This window comes from Sapajus apella, unplaced genomic scaffold (genome assembly GCF_009761245.1).
Source record: "Sapajus apella isolate SASKATOON/1434 unplaced genomic scaffold, GSC_monkey_1.0 scaffold42, whole genome shotgun sequence".
Classification (NCBI taxonomy): Eukaryota; Metazoa; Chordata; class Mammalia; order Primates; family Cebidae; genus Sapajus; species Sapajus apella.
This window is the reverse complement of record NW_022436982.1, coordinates 7,470,134-7,486,301: the sequence shown is the minus strand read 5'-3', so window position 1 is coordinate 7,486,301 and position 16,168 is coordinate 7,470,134. Positions and strand designations below refer to the sequence as shown.

At 38.8% G+C, this 16,168-nt stretch overlaps 1 pseudogene; it reads left to right on the top strand.

Moving 5' to 3' along the window:
- Positions 1-992: 992 nt before the first annotated feature.
- LOC116565940 lies at positions 993-3,532 on the top strand (annotated as a pseudogene).
- Positions 3,533-16,168: the final 12,636 nt, after the last annotated feature.

Genomic DNA, 16,168 nt, shown 5'->3' with positions numbered 1-16,168 from the left:
GAGGGAAACCATAAAAATCCCTATTTAGGGTGGGGCTAGTACAGAGAAAAATAAAAAATACTAACTCAAGTTAAGTCTGTACATAAAGTTCCAAAACACATGAGAAAGTTAATGCTAAGACAGAGAACCTAGAAAATCAACGATAGGCTATTAACTCTTTCCCCAGCCCACAAAATGACAGTAATAGAGCAATTACAAAACAATGCTAAAATAATATTTTACATTCTTGAAGATATAAAGGAAATAATAAATCCATTAAGAGCTAAACATTATGAAACAGAAACAGTTAGAAATGAAACAAATATATATATATATATAAAAGAACCCATCAGAAATGCTAAAGGAAACAGGGTTACTGAGGTTAAAAGTTCACATAAAATAAATGTTAAAGACAATTACGGCAAATTGCAAAAAGGACACAAAGGAAATAAACTCAAATGCTGCAGAGTAAAACGAAGACATCAAAAATATGAGTGAGAAGACGTGGCATCAATTAAGAGGATCCATCATTTATCTAAATATTCAAATTGGAGCTCAAGAAGAAGAAAGGGAATGGCAGAGGAATCACATTGGAAGATTAACAGTGTGAGGGCTGAATGAACAAACCTACATTAATACATCTAGTGACAAGAGAAAACATGAAGGATAAATTAAGAAAATCTTTAAACACCACTGGAAAAAAAAGTGATCCACAAGGTAATGACAATTAGCCTGAAAGTAGAAGTCTAATCAGTAACAATAGAAGACTAGAGACGAGGCCTGAGGCAGTGGCGCGAGGCAGGAGCGGGACGGCATGCGGGCCATCCTGGGCTCCTATGACAGCGAGCTGGCCCCAGCAGAGTACTCGCCCCAGCTGACTCAGAGCATGCAGGAGGCCGAGGACATGGTGCAGAAAGTGCACAGCCACAGTACCGAGATGGAGGCTTTCCCAAAGAAAAAGTGAAGGCATATCTTTCTCTTCACCCCAAGATATTAGATGAATTTATATCTGAAAGTGTTAGTGCAGAGTGAGTAGAGAAATGCCTGAAGAGGAAGAACAACAAATCAGAAGATGAATCGGCTCCGAAGGAAGTCAGCAGGTACCAAGATACGAATATGCAGGGAGTTGTATATGAACTAAACAGCTGCATAGAACAACAGTTGGACACAGGAGGAGACAACCAGCTACTCCTCTATGAACTGAGCTGCATCATAAAAATAGCCACAAAAGCTGATGGATTTGCACTGTATTTCCTTGTAGAGGGCAATAATAACCTGTGCATATTCACAGCACCCAGGATAAAGGAAGGAAAACCCTGCCGCATCCCTGCTGGGCCCGTCACCCAGGGCACCACCATCCCTGCTTATGTGGCCAAGTCCAGGAAAACACTGCTAGTAGAAGGCATCCTTGGGAATGAACGATTCCCACGAGGTACTGGACTGGAATCAGGGACTCGCATCCAGTCTGTTCTTTGCTTACCAATTGTCACTGCAGTTGGTGACTTGATTGGTATTCTTGAGCTGTATCGGCACTGGGGCAAAGAAGCCTTCTGTCTTAGTCACCAAGAGGTTGCAACAGCAAATCTTGCCTGGGCTTCAGTAGCCATCAGGTGCAGATATGCAGAGCCCTTGCCAAACAGACTGAATTGAAGGACTCTCTACTCGAGGTATCAAAAACACATTTTGATAACATAGTTGCAATAGATTCTCTACTTGAACGCATAATGATATACACAAAAAACCTGGTGAATGCCGATCATTGTGCACTTTTCCAGGTAGACCATAAGAACAAGGAGTTATAGTCACACCTTTTTGATACTGGAGAGGAAAAGGAAGGAAAACCAGTCTTCAAGAAGACCAAAGAGATAAGATTTTCAGTAGAGAAAGGAATTGCTGGCCATGTAGCAAGAACAGCGGAAGTCCTGAACATTCCAGATGCCTATGCAGACCCACGCTTTAACAGGGAAGTAGACTTGCACACAGGCCACAGCACGCGGAACATCCCGTGCATGCCCATCGTCAGCCGACGAAGCGTGATAGGTGTTGTGCAAATGATCAACAAAATAAGTGGCAGGGCCTTCTCTAAAACTGAGGCAGACAACTTTAAAATGTTTGCCATCTATTACGCTTTAGCTTTACACTGTGCTAATATGTATCATAGAATTCGTCACTCAGAGTGCATTGACCAGGTAACGATGGAAAAGCTGTCCTACCGCAGCATTTGCACTGCAGAAGAGTGGCAAGGCCTCATGCGATTCACCCTTCCCATGCGTCTCTGCAAAGAAATTGAATTATTCCACTTTGACATTGGTCCTTTCGAAAACATGCGGCCTGGGATTTTTGTCTATATGGTTCATCGGTCCTGTGGGACATCCTGCTTTGAACTTGAAAAGTGTCGTTTTATTATGTCTAGAAGAACTACCGGCGAGTTCCCTATCACAACTGGAAGTATGCGGTCACTGTAGCGCACTGCATACACACCATACTTCAGAACCACAGGCTTTTCACAGACCTTGAGCGCAAAGGACTGCTGATTGTGTGTCTGTGTCATGACCTGGACCACAGGGGCTTTACTAACAGCTACCTGCAGAGGTTCGACCACCCTCTGGCAGCTCTCTACTCCACCTCCACCATGGAGCAGCACCGCTTCTCCCAGACAGTGTCCATCCTCCAGGTGGAAGGGCACAATATCTTCTCCACCCTGAGCTCCAGTGAATATGAGCAGGTGCTTGAGATCATCCACAAAGCCATCATTGCCACAGATCTTGCTTTATACTTTGGAAACAGGAAACATTTGGAGGAGATGTACCAGGCCGGATCACTAAACCTTAATAATCAATCACATAGAGACCACGTAATTGGTTTGATGATGACTGCCTGTGATCTTTCTTCTGTGACAAAACTGTGGCCTGTTACAAAATTGATTACAAAAGATATATATACAGAATTCTGGGCTGAGGATGATGAAGAAATTGGGAATACAGCCTATTCCTATGATGGACAGAGACAAGAAGGATGAAGTCCCACAAGGCCAGCTTGAGTTCTACAATGCTGTAGCCATTCCCTGCTATACAACGCTTACCCAGATCCTCCCTCCCACAGAGCCTCTCCTTAAAGCATGCAGGGATAATCTCAGTCAGTGGGAGAAGGTGATTCGAGGGGAGGAGACTGCAACGTGGATTTCATCCCACTCCGTGGCTCAGAAAGCAGCTGTGTATGAAGACTGAGCCCTGATCACCCGACATGCTGTCCCACCCACAGATACTCATGTTCCTTCATTGACATTTTTTCCTTTTTTTTGGGGGGGGGTGGGGGAAACCTACACCTGGTAATTGGGGTGCAGACCTCGTCAAGAAGGTAACATCAAGTAAATAAGTCAAGCAAAGGACTTCCTGCCAGTCTCTTCTGTGAGGCATCATAGACACTGAACAACCAGGACCATCCCATGTTCAGAAATCAGCTGGCCAAGTGACTCCATTTGACTTGCAAACCAGCCTTTTCTAATAGGCTGATATTGCTGAGGCCTTAGTGGAAATGGACAAAAATTCTTCAGAAGGGGTACTTTTCCATCGCATCTTTCTAATAAGAATTGAAAATGGTACTATTACGGTATCATACTTGGGCTCTGACATCAATGTTGCTTTGATGTTGTTGGTTATAAATAGGAATTTTTACACATTTAAAAAAAAAACAATAGAAGACTAATCTATACAAAGACTAAGGTAGTTTCTACAAAGTCTGTTGCATTAAAACTACTAAAGAAAGTACTTCAATGAAAAGAAAAGGGAGCCCAGTGGGAAGGGAAATAAAAGAAATATGCTGTGCACAGAAATTAATAAATAAGTTGTTAAAATTAGTTAATTTTAACTATTAAAAATAATAAATTTTGTGTCAAAATAAACTTACTCCAAAACTCTAGACAACAACAATGAAGAAGTGAGGATTATTCAATAGGTATTCAAAGTGTGCTAATATAAAAGTTTTATCATACGTTACCATAAAGTTCTGTAGCATTACTAAGGAGCAGAAAAGCAACATGAATGATTGTATATATTTTTTTAAATCTTTATAGTTAAGGTGTGTTAAATAGTTCAGAAAACATATACCATAAATATATTTTAAAATAATACAAATGTCTATTTAATGCATATACATGTATTATGTGTTTATATATTTTCAATACATATACATGTACTATGTGTTTAAGACACATTAAATACATATATTTAAAAATCTGTAGCTTCTAACCCAGCAAAGGAAACCAAAATATTAAATAAAATGCTGAAAATATGATTGATCTAAACAAGGTAGAAAAATGGAATAAAATTATTAATAGCCAGACACAGTGGCTTGTGCCAGTAATCCCAGTTACTCGGGAGGCTGAAGAGGAAATATCACTGCAGGCCAGGAGTTAAAGACCAGCCTGGGCAATATAGTGAGCCCTTGTCTCTAAAAAACAGTAATAGTCCATTAAAATATTGATTTAAAAGACTGTAAGAATACAGTAGAAACAACTCCAAATATATTAGTAATATCAAAAACAGATGAAAACAAGTTAAAATAATCAGTTAAAAACAAAGAGCCTTGAGTTTTATTTTTTAAGGAAAATGGTAGGGGAAATGATATTAGCTAAAATAAAATTTAAAGATGAAATTATTAATATGTATCAAGCAAGACATTACATAATAATAAAACTTCACCATGAAGATGAAAATCATAAGAACCCAATAGTATATTGCTAAATTAAGTACAATAAATAACAAAATTGCAAGAAAAATTGGCAATGTGGGTTATAATGTATTCACTATAGAAACATATAATATGTAGAACTGATGTAGCATATAGATTCTTCTAAGAATGATACATAGAATTCCACATTGAATAATTAATAACATTCATTTTCAGCATACATAAAAATTTACTATGTATCCATTTACAAAGAAATTCTCAATAAGTCTTAAGGAAGAATTATCTTACTACATTATTTCACCAGAGTACAATTTTTTTTTTTTTTTTTTTAGACAGAGTCTTGTTCTGTCACCTAGGCTGCAGTGAGTGATGTGATCTCAGCTCACTGCAACCTCTACCTCCCAGGTTCAGGAGATTCTCCTGCCTCAGCCTCCTGAGTAGCTAGGACTACAGGTCGAAGCCACCATGCCCAGCTAATTAATTTTTTATACTTTTAGTAGAGACGGGGTTTTGGCATGTTGGCCAGCCTGGTCTTGAACTCCTGACCTCAGGTGATCTGCTCACCTCAACCTGTCAAAGTGCCGGGATTACAGGTGTAAGCCACCATGCCCAGCCCACAATACAATTTTTAAAGTTATTACTTTTTTAAATAACCAAGGTATTTTGGGAAATTTAAAAAGAACACATATAAACAACTTATAGGCTAAAGAGTGTGATTCTTAAACATCTAAAATTAAATGATCATGAAAGAACCACCTATCAAGATTTATATACTTTGGCTAAAGTAGTAGTCAGAGGTAAATTCACTCCTGTCTGCAAAAGGAGTGATTAAAATTAAATTAATTAAACATTCAACTCAACAAGCTAGAAAACGAACAACAGAATAAAGCTAAATAAAGTATTACTTGAAAATCCTAATAAAATAGACAAACTAATAGTAAGACTGATCACCAAAATAAGCAGAAACCAAACAAAAAAACTGTATAGGTAGAATAAATCAATAATTTAGGACCAAAAGGGAGCATAATTAAAAATATAGATTTCTTAAAGCATTCAATGAATACTACAAACAATTTTATCATGAGTGCCGCAGGTCAGAGATAACCAGGTCCATGCATATTTGTGTCTTTTTACAATGTCAAATTTTTGTTAATGCTGTCTCAATTATAAAAGCCATGAGCTATATGGAGTTCCCAAGGAGGCCATTCTTCTTAGCAAACTTTCCATTCATTCAGTAGGCAGAGCCACGGGCACACAGGCTCAAGCCACTCAACTAATCAGTCAACATGGAAAACCACATATAATAGTTACCTATCTATCAGTTATCTATTGCTGCAATAATGCTGCATAACGAACAACCACAAAATCCTACATATACATACATATACTTATATATACATATGTACATATACATATTTAATCAATATATAAATGTTATAGATTAAACATTCCACAACAAACTAAGTAACATTTAACATTAAGAGAAAGGGGATAGGAAAAAAGGGTTAATGAACCATCCCAGGGATAGGGATGTAAACAAAAAAAAAATTATCCTGGTCTGGCCCAAGTTGTCTGTTCTCCTTGCAAGGAAGAGTCTTTGGTGTGGGCACATCCCTTGTAGGCAGATCCTGGGTGCTTATCTTCAGTGACAGCCTGTTAAGACAGCCATTTCAAGCTGCTGTAGTCCTGCTCTTTTCATGGCCACAGGGGCCTCTGGGGTGAGGACTAATAGTGGAAGAGTGTGCTTGGTTATGTCCTTGTCTGGTTGGAGGCAGTCTTTATTGATTGCACAAAACATCTGGTCCCTGTTGGCAAAGTGCCTTATGAAATGTAAGAGAGAGTCGTTTTCTAAGATGGGGTTACTTATGTCAAGTGTGCTCTATACAAACTTTATGTCAATAAATTCTCTCAACAGTATATAAATTATAAAAATTGACTCTGGAAGAAGCTGAAAAGCTGAAGAAACCAGTAGCCATTAAAAGAATTAAATCAAGAGTCAAAAAACCACCTCCCCTTCTCAAATAATAGGCTCAAATTGCTTTGCAAATGAATATGACTAAACTTTTATGTTACAGATTATCCCTATTTAATGCAAACTTTCAGAAAATAGTAAAAAAGGTAAATTTCTCAAACTATTTTTATTAGGCTAAACAACCTGATAAAAAAAACCAGACAAGAACAGGACAAATATTGACAAAGTTTACTTATAAAAAATAGATGCAAAAAGCTATAATATTAGTAAAGTAGTGGTATTATGGGTTGAAATGTGTTTCCCCAAAAGAGATGTGAAGTCCTAACCCCAGTTCCTCAGAATGTGACCTTATTTGGAAATAAGAGTATTGCATCCATAATTAGTTAAAACGAAGTCATTCTAGAGCAGTCTTAATCCAATATGACTAGAGTCCTTATATGATCATGAAGAGAGAAGGAGAAAACACCCTATGATGATGGAGTCAGAGACTGGAGTTAATGTCAAGAATTGCCAGCAACACCAGGAAGTAAGAGAAACAAACAGACTCTCCTCTAGCGCCTTCAAGAAAACACAGTGTTGTTGGGTGCGATGGCACACACCTGTAATGCCAACACTTCGGGAGGCTGAGCCAAAAGGATCACTTGAGCTCAGCAGTTAGACACCAGCCTGGGCAATGTGGTGAAATCCCGTCTCTACCAAAATAAAATAATTAGCCAGGCATGGTGGTGTGCACCTGTAGTCCCAGGTACTTGGGAGTACAGGTGGGAGGATTGCTTGAGCCTGGGAGCCAGAGACTGCAGTGAGCTGAGATTGTGCCACTGCACTCCAGCCTGGGTGACAGAGCCAGACCCTGCCTCAAAAAAAGAAAGAGAGAAAGCAAGCAAGCAAGCAAGCAAGCAAGCATAGCTTTGCTAACACTTTGATTTCAAACTTCTAACTTCCTATATGTGATGATAAAGTTCTACTGTGTCAAGTCACCTATTTATTTCATAGTACTTTGAAGCAGCAGCCCTAGGAAACTGGTACAAATGGCAAAGTCAAAAATAAATAATATGAAAACTCTATGTGATAAGAACATAGAACTGATATATAACATAGGATTCTCTATATTTTTATTTTTGAGGTAGTTCCTGTTTTTGAAAACTGAGATTCCTAGATAACGCAGCAATGAGGGTACATGGAGCAGTGTGTGGAAGGGGAGACTGAAGCCTGTGTTTCCCACTTGTGACTGCAGGAACTCAGAAAGCAAACAGTAACCTGAGCTATGAGCCAGAGCCACAAAAGTGGAAAGAGAAACAAAAGTGCATCTGATTCAAAGGGATTCATGGCTCAAGCAGGTATATCAGTTATCTATTGCTGCAATAATATTGCATAACAAACAACCACAAACTCCAGTGGCTTAAAATGATTAGCATTTATTTCATTCAATAGTCTGTGAGTTGACTGAATAGTTCTGCTGGTATGGGCCAAACTTGGCTGATCTTAGCTGGGCTCACTCAAGCAATCTGCATTCTGCAGTCTGAGGGGGACCCCAGAATGGCCTTAGCTGAGAGGAGATGCCTTTGTCCCTCAAAGTCTCTAATCCTCCAGGAGACTAGTCTGGCATGTTCTCATGGCAAAGGCAGAGGAACAAGAAAAAAAATCATTCGAGCGTTTTCACAAGCCCCATTGGCCAAAGCAAGACACTCGGCCAAGTCCCCCACAGTCAGAGTGGGAGGAGCCTACAATGTTACGGGGCAAAGGGCAGAGAGGCCATGAAATGGTGTCATCAATATAATCAATCCTCCATGACAGCTTCCATGATACTAATATTAGATAACCAGAACAGGAAAGGAGAAAAACTGCTAGGCACAATGTGACAAGTTGAAAAAAAAAAAAATCTTCATCATGACCACCTAGAGATAACCATGGGAACTTCCTGAATGAGTAAGGAAAAATATAGAGATAAGATTTCCACAGAATGGGGGGTAAAGGGGTTGCTGGGAGTGGGCAGAATTAGAGAAATACACATCTCCATTATTGCAATGTTATTTTTATCCTATCCAAATGACTCTAGTGAGTCACCAGTGATATACCAGGTACATTTTCACTGTTGAGTTCTATGAAACTGGAGGCATACAAATCTCCCCTCCTAGCATTGGGTGACAGTATTTCCCAAAGGTACCCAGGAAAATCAGCATTTGCAGCTATGACCACTGCCCATGCTTCCAGGATAAGGCTTATCCACATTCTGAGAAAAAAGTTTCAACACAATCATCTGGTGCTTTCATCTCTTCCCCTTTCGGCCACTAACATGGCTCTTCTGCCAAGTGTACAAAAATCACAGTACACAGAGATAGCCTCCTGCAAAACATTCCAGTGAAAACTTATCAGGCAATTCATCTAAAACAATGGTGACAAAGTAATATCAAACTCAGGGTGCCAGGAAACCTGCTTCTCTACCTTCAAGGGGTTGTGGGTGACCATTGTTATTTTAATTAATGACAGTATTCAAAATAACTCACTCTGTGAGAAATTTCTCCGTCCAACATGTGCTTCCTTTACAGGAAAGAAACCTAACTTCCTGCTCTCAGGTCCATAACTTGACCTACTGGAATTCTAGGTGAGAGACACATTGTAATTAAGAAGCAGTATCTGTATGAGTGGTTATAGAAGAAATATCTAAAACAATCTTATTTAGTTTTCCAGGTAATCACAGAAATGGAAATCCTATGTGAATTATCTATTGAGAATGACAAGTGTTTATTTAGTAGCCTATATTTGGTATTTGCTGGGGATGGTGCAGACACACAGAAACAATAGAAAGCTAATTCTTTTGACAGCGTGGACTCTCATTTAAAGATGGAGACTAGCCCGCCCTCCATTCTTGCCTCTTTGTCCTCACATATTCTACCTCTTGGGAGTGGCAGATTGATTTATGTGGTTTGAAAACTTGCCTGATCATAATTGTTCTGTACCACATGTACAGACTTCCTGGGAAAAAAAGAGGTGATCTCTCATTTTTTCAGTATGCTAGACCTTCTTGTCATATCTTCTCTCCTAAATGCATAAAAAGAAATCACTGGTTTTCTTTCCTTGTATCTGCATCTTATACCAGCATGGACAAAAACTGGCAAGAGATAAGGGTAACCGACAACATTTGTTGAGCAATTAATGTGAGTTCTGTCTTCAATGACCAGTTGGCACTAAAGTAACCAAAATGACAGATAAGTCACTATTATGCACATAGTTTCTAGCTCCTCCATGGTGTCTAATCTCTGTCTCCTATAGGAATTATACTATATATTCTTGAGGACATGCATCCAATTCCTTCCATCCAATGGAATAAAAAGTCTATTTACTCATATTAGCTGACTTGCTTTGCAAACAGCATCAGATAACATGAAATTTATTTTGAGGTTTAACTTACATAAAGCACACATATCTTAAATGCAGAGCTCAATGGATTTTTACATATGTGCATATACATATAAAACCACCCAGATCAAGATATAAAACATTTTCAGCATCTCAAAAGACAGCCTCATGTTCCCCACCATTAATATTCCCCAAGACTAAATATTATTCTGACTTCTATCACTTTAGATTAGTTTTGCCTACTTTGGGGTCTTTTATACATCTTTCATGTCTCTACTTATGTTCAATCTTCCCTCTGTCTTCTTGAACACATGCAATATGGTTAGAATCTCTGTTTTCATATCTTTTTCTACTAATTATGTCATCTGTGTCATTTCTGTATCAGTTTAATTGATTTTTCTCCTCATTCTGGGTTGTATTTTCCAGCTTCTTTCCATGCATGCTAATTTTTATTAAAAGCCAGATATTTTAACCTTTAGGGTGATGCCTATTTTTTTCTATAAATGGTCTTGAGCTTTGTTCTGGGGCGTGGTTCAGTTATTTGGAAACGGTTGAATTATTTCAGGTCTTGCTTTGAGCTTTATTAGGTGGAGCCAGATCTAGGGCTAATATTTTGCAACTTCTGAGTTAGTACTCCACCCACTGCTCTGTAAATTACAAGGTTTTATATTCTGGGTGGTGGGGAAAGGAGGCAGTCTGGCCATACAATAATCTCCAAAGATTTATTCTCACTAAACTTTTTGGATGGTTCTTTCTCTTACATGCAAGCACCAATAAATATTTGGCTGAAGACTCAAAGGAGTCCTTCTCAAGAATCTTTAGATTTCTCTATCTGCCCAACTCTCATCTCCAATACTTGGCCTTGAGAACTCTAACTACTTTGACTTCCCAGAGTCACAACTTCATCTCCTGTACTAGAGAAACGGCAGACCTTCACGCGCATTCTTCCTCCGAGCACTGCAATCGGGAATCTCTCTCCAGGCTTCACCTCCTTTCTTTCGCATCTCTCAAAGATCACTGCCTGTTGTTGCCTGCTGTCTAATATCTTGAAAACCAGCGTTTCATATACTTTGTCTGAAATTGGTTGTTTCAGGAAGAATAAATCTTGTCCTAAATAATCCACCTTGGCTGGAGTGGAAGTCCTTGTTTTGCCTATTTTTGAACTTCCTTTAAATGCAATCATATTGTATATTCTCTTTTGCATCTGGCTTCATCAACTCAATGTTATGTCTGATCTATCCATGTTTTTACATGTAATAGTAGTTTGGTATTGTTTGTTAGTTTTAGCTGTTTATATTTCTACCAATGACATTTTTAATTGTTTTAGAAATTAATAATCATCGCCAAAGTCTTTCATAAGAATGATATTAGTAAAAGCTTTCAGAAATCGTGGACTTGGATCTTGGGTTTGACTATCGTTCGCATGTGCCCTTGAACACATCCCTACAGTTATTGGCTCAAAATTAGTTCAAGTGCTTTCTACTATTCTGTACTCTAAAAATATAAAGTGATTTTAACTTACAGAATCAATGATTCCTGGCTTTCCTTTGTTTTCTCTACAACATAGCAGGGATTTGGCATTTACCCTGTTCAAGTAATTTCAGTTCTCACAGAAGGGTTCACCAGTGACATGTGGAAATAAGTACTTTCTGAATACACAATACTAGGAAACTAAGGAAAACTGATCCAATTTAGTAGCCCAGATGCTACTGCTCTGTTACCACACAACTAAGGGACTTAACTTCCCCTAGAACTAAGCAAGTTTCAAAAAAAATCTAGATGATCAGTACCTTTTAAACTCAAAGGCATACTGAGCAGGCTCCAGCAGGTTTGTTTTCAGGACTTCAAAAGACACCAAAAGTTTACTTTATGCATTTTCTCTTTTGGATGTAACTTCCATTATATTAATGAAGTAAGAAATTTCATTTATATAAAAGATGAGCGTGCTCTGATAATTTGGTTATAATGACATTGAGCTCAGTAAAGATAAATACACTGCAGGAGTCTATTCTGCAAATATAAATTCAATTTCTTTCAATGCTTTGAGTTTTTCTTTTTTTCTTAAGTGGCTGAACATTAATTATTCCAATATCAGATAACAAAGTTTCATCATATTGAGAACAAGCAACTCTCATATCAAATGAAAGTGTTTTAAGAGAATTTCACTTGAATCAATGTATTCTTTTAAAATAACCTATTGGGTCTTAACTTTTCTCCTCAATGGGGATTCCTCAAGATCTCCAAAGGCACTGGTCTTCTGAAAGAGATCTCCTACTCATCTGCCACTGTCAGCTCTTTCAACCAGCAGCCAGGTCTATGAACCAGAGTTTTGTTTTCTGTTTTTGATCAGGGCTCAGAGCAAAATAAAGAAAAAGTAAATGCATTCAAGAGTGGTGGCTAGTTTAGGACTAATGGAGTCAGACAGCTTCTGCCTCTTGTGAGGTAAATGGCATTGAGAATGTTATTCACCTCTTAGTCTATTTTCTCATCTGCAATAACAGTAGCTCTATAAGCTAACAGGAGACTTAAAAATTCTACATTTGTCATAAAAAAAGAACAAGATCATGTCCTTTGCAGGGGCATGGATGGAGCTGGAGGCCATTATCATCAGCAAACTAACACAGGAACAGAAAACTAGATACTGCATGTTCTCACTTACGAGTTGGAGCTAAATGATGAGAATACATGGATACACCGAGGAGAACAACACACACTGAGGCCTTTTCAAGGGTGGAGGGTAGGAGGAAGGAGAGGATCAAGAAAAACAACCAATGATACTAGGCTTAATACCTGGGCGATGAAATAATCTGTACAACAACCCCCATGACACAAGTTTACCTGTATAACAAACCTGCACTTGCAACCCTGAACTTAAAATAAAAATTAAAAGTTTACAGCCAGGCTTGATGGCTCACGTCTGTAATCCCAGCACTTTGGGAGGCCAAGGCAGGCAGATCACGAGGTCAAGAGATTGAGACCATCCTGGCTAACATGGTGAAACCCCGTGTCTACTAAAAATACAAAAATTAGCTGGGTGTGGTGGCACACACCTGTAGTCCCAGCTACTCAGGAGGCTGAGGCAGGAGAATAGCTTGAACCCTGGAGGTGGAGGTTGCAGTGAGCTGAGATCACGCCACTGCTCCACTCTGGCAACAAAGCAAGACTCCATCTCAATCAATAAAATTCTGCACTTAAGGATTTTAGTACCATTCTTGGCACATAGAGCTCAATTTTAATAGTAATTGTTATTATTAGTGAATTTGCTTCATCCCTTCATTGGTCCGTCTTTCAGAGTTGCTACACAACTACTGGAGCCAAATGGGGAATCTTGATAATTCCCAAGTAAGTCCAACTACTCACTTACAAGTCCAACACACAATGACAAACTTCCTTTAGAAAAAAATTCCTCGTTCTGAACTTGTCATATTGCCAGGTAGCTTCTTCTGCATCCCATTTGCCTTGTTTTGTTTAATTTTTTCAGCATTCTCACACTGTAGTGATTTAGGAAAGCAAATTCCAGAATCCAAGTGTCTAAATTTAATGTTCATATACTACCAATCATCTGTAGGACTCGGGCACATTACCTGCCCTTTTCAACTCTGTTTCCCAATCTGTAAAATGGGAATAAGAAAAGTGCCATGCAGGATTACGGTGAAGACAAAGAGTTTGGAGGTAGTAGAAATTTAGCACAAAGATGGCATTCAGTAAGCACTCACTAAATCTTATCTTTTATTAAAAAGTAAGTAACTAAAACCCTATGTTATCAACCATAAACAGAATTGTTTCCATGTAGTCTGCTATCTGCTGCTCAGAGGAAATTTTCACCTTTCTCCAAGGTAGGAGAAGCAAAAGTTCATTAACCAAGAAAATGTTGCTTAAAAAATAAGATGCTTCTTGTTATCTCTTATCTCTCAAACTACCCTGGTCCTCTCAGTGCTACTGTGGAGACAATCTCCTTCTATTCATAATACCTATATTAGGTTTACATAGATATATGCAGATATAAATACCGATGTGCCTATCTCTATGTGTATCTAAAGAGCTACATGGTGATGGAAACAAACAAACAGACGAAAGGTGATATGTCAATTAGATAAACACAGCCTGTCCTTGGAATCGTGGCTGCCCCTACAAAGAATTAACTACCTTAAGCTTAAAAGTTCAACTGGAAACAATCCCATGCTTGAACTTCCTTGGCAGAATTATAGAGATCATGAAGAAAAGCTTACTAGCATCCAGCTTTGAGGAAAATCAGGTTGGTTGGACGCTTTAACAATCAAACCAACTTAGAAAAATCTCAGCACTGGATTGTGGCCATTTTGCTGAAGTCCTGTTCATAAAGCCTTCCTGGAAATTAGAAACAGATTTAGTAGTTGCTTAATATCTTTGCTTCTCTTCTAGATCTACTATTCTCTTCGAGAATAATCAGACAGGCATCTTTGGTCTTCATCTAAGAGAGATGCAGAGTGCCCTGAAGGGTCAGTGTGATGGCTGACCCCCAAGTACCAACTCTGCGTGGTGCAAGATTTGAAGGTACAGGTGCAGCTCCTTGTGTAGGTTAGCGCTCTCCTTTTCTGTTGTCCCTAGTTCTCCCTCTCCTTTTATGTAAGTGGACACGTGGGTAAGTAAACTTAGAGCCTAGAGTGTGGGGTACAGTTCCCCTGTCTTCATTCTGACTCTGCCAGGACCCTCTGCTTCACCCCAGGGCGCTGCCTGCTGCGCCTCTTTCTCCATTCAGAACTCAGCTATTTTTCGAGTTGGCTCATCCTGACATCAAAGTTCAATTAGTAAATGAACCAGATTTCTGTTTTCTCTCTCTAAGCCAAATTACCGTACACCTCATGGAACTAAGGTGGGAGGGTGTGTGTATATGTGCGTTAAAGAATTTTCAAACTTTAGGGGAAATTCAGTTACCTGAATACTGCTTTTATTATTTGAGGCAGAAATTGGCAAAGAAATAAGGCAAGGCAGGAATGCTTGCTTCTGTAAACTGAACTGTTGAACCTATTACTTTTTTTTTTTTTTTTTTTTTTTTTGAGACGGAGTTTCGCTCTTGTTACCCAGGCTGGAGTGCGATGGCGCGATCTCTGCACACCGCAACCTCCGCCTCCCGGGTTCAGGCAATTCTCCTGCCCCAGCCTCCTGAGTCACTGGGATTACAGGCACGCGCCACCATGCCCAGCTAATTTTTTGTATTTTTAGTAGAGACGGGGTTTCACCATGTTGACCAGGATGGTCTCGATCTCTTGACCTCGTGATCCACCCGCCTCGGCCTCCCACAGTGCTGGGATTACAGGCTTGAGCCACCGCGCCCAACCGAACCTATTACTTATTAAGCCATCGGCAGAAGATAGATAATAAGGGCCTTTCCAAGGATTTGCTGGATCCGTAAGTGAAAAGCATGTGTTGTCTGAAACAAAAGAGGGGACTAGAGAAAATGAATAGCATATGGGGGATAAAAATCAGGGAAGTTAACTACTCAGTCGCTAATCTTGATTCTGGGATTTGTAAACCTGAGTTTGCTTGTTTCGGAAAGAAGCCATTTTTTCAACCATTTTACACTAGGCAACCTACACATTCTGTCCTCCACTCAAATCCCATAAATGGTATTTAGCACTCCTGGCAATTGAAAAAAAAAATGACAGATTCACCACTTTGGAAAATAATTTGGAAAAAATATTTCAAAAGCCATAAAAACCCTCACACCCTCTGACCCAGTAGTCTAACGCTAAGGAATTGATCAAGTGAAAGAAGCTCTACATACAAAGATGTTTATTTTTAATGTTTGTACTAACAAAAGCAATGAGGTAAATAAACAATGGAAGATACAAAAGTATGACATGGTTTATGAAATCAATAACATATTATATGGTCATTGAAAATATGTATTAGAAGAAAATAACTCAGACTATTCAATGCAATATTTTAAAATTACAGAATTTTGTATCACAGCTCTGGCTAGAACTGCGTAATAACCACATCTACATATGATCAAATATCAGAAGAGCCTATGGAAAGTTAAAATGGAAAGTTTTTCATAAGTTATTTTGCCTTTGTTTCTTTTTATTATAATGTTAGAAGAGAAAAAGTATTGGGAGAATATTAAATCCATGCTTATTCATGAATCGAGCTGCCTGAGAAGAGAGTAGCTTCTGTCTTGGTAAATCATTC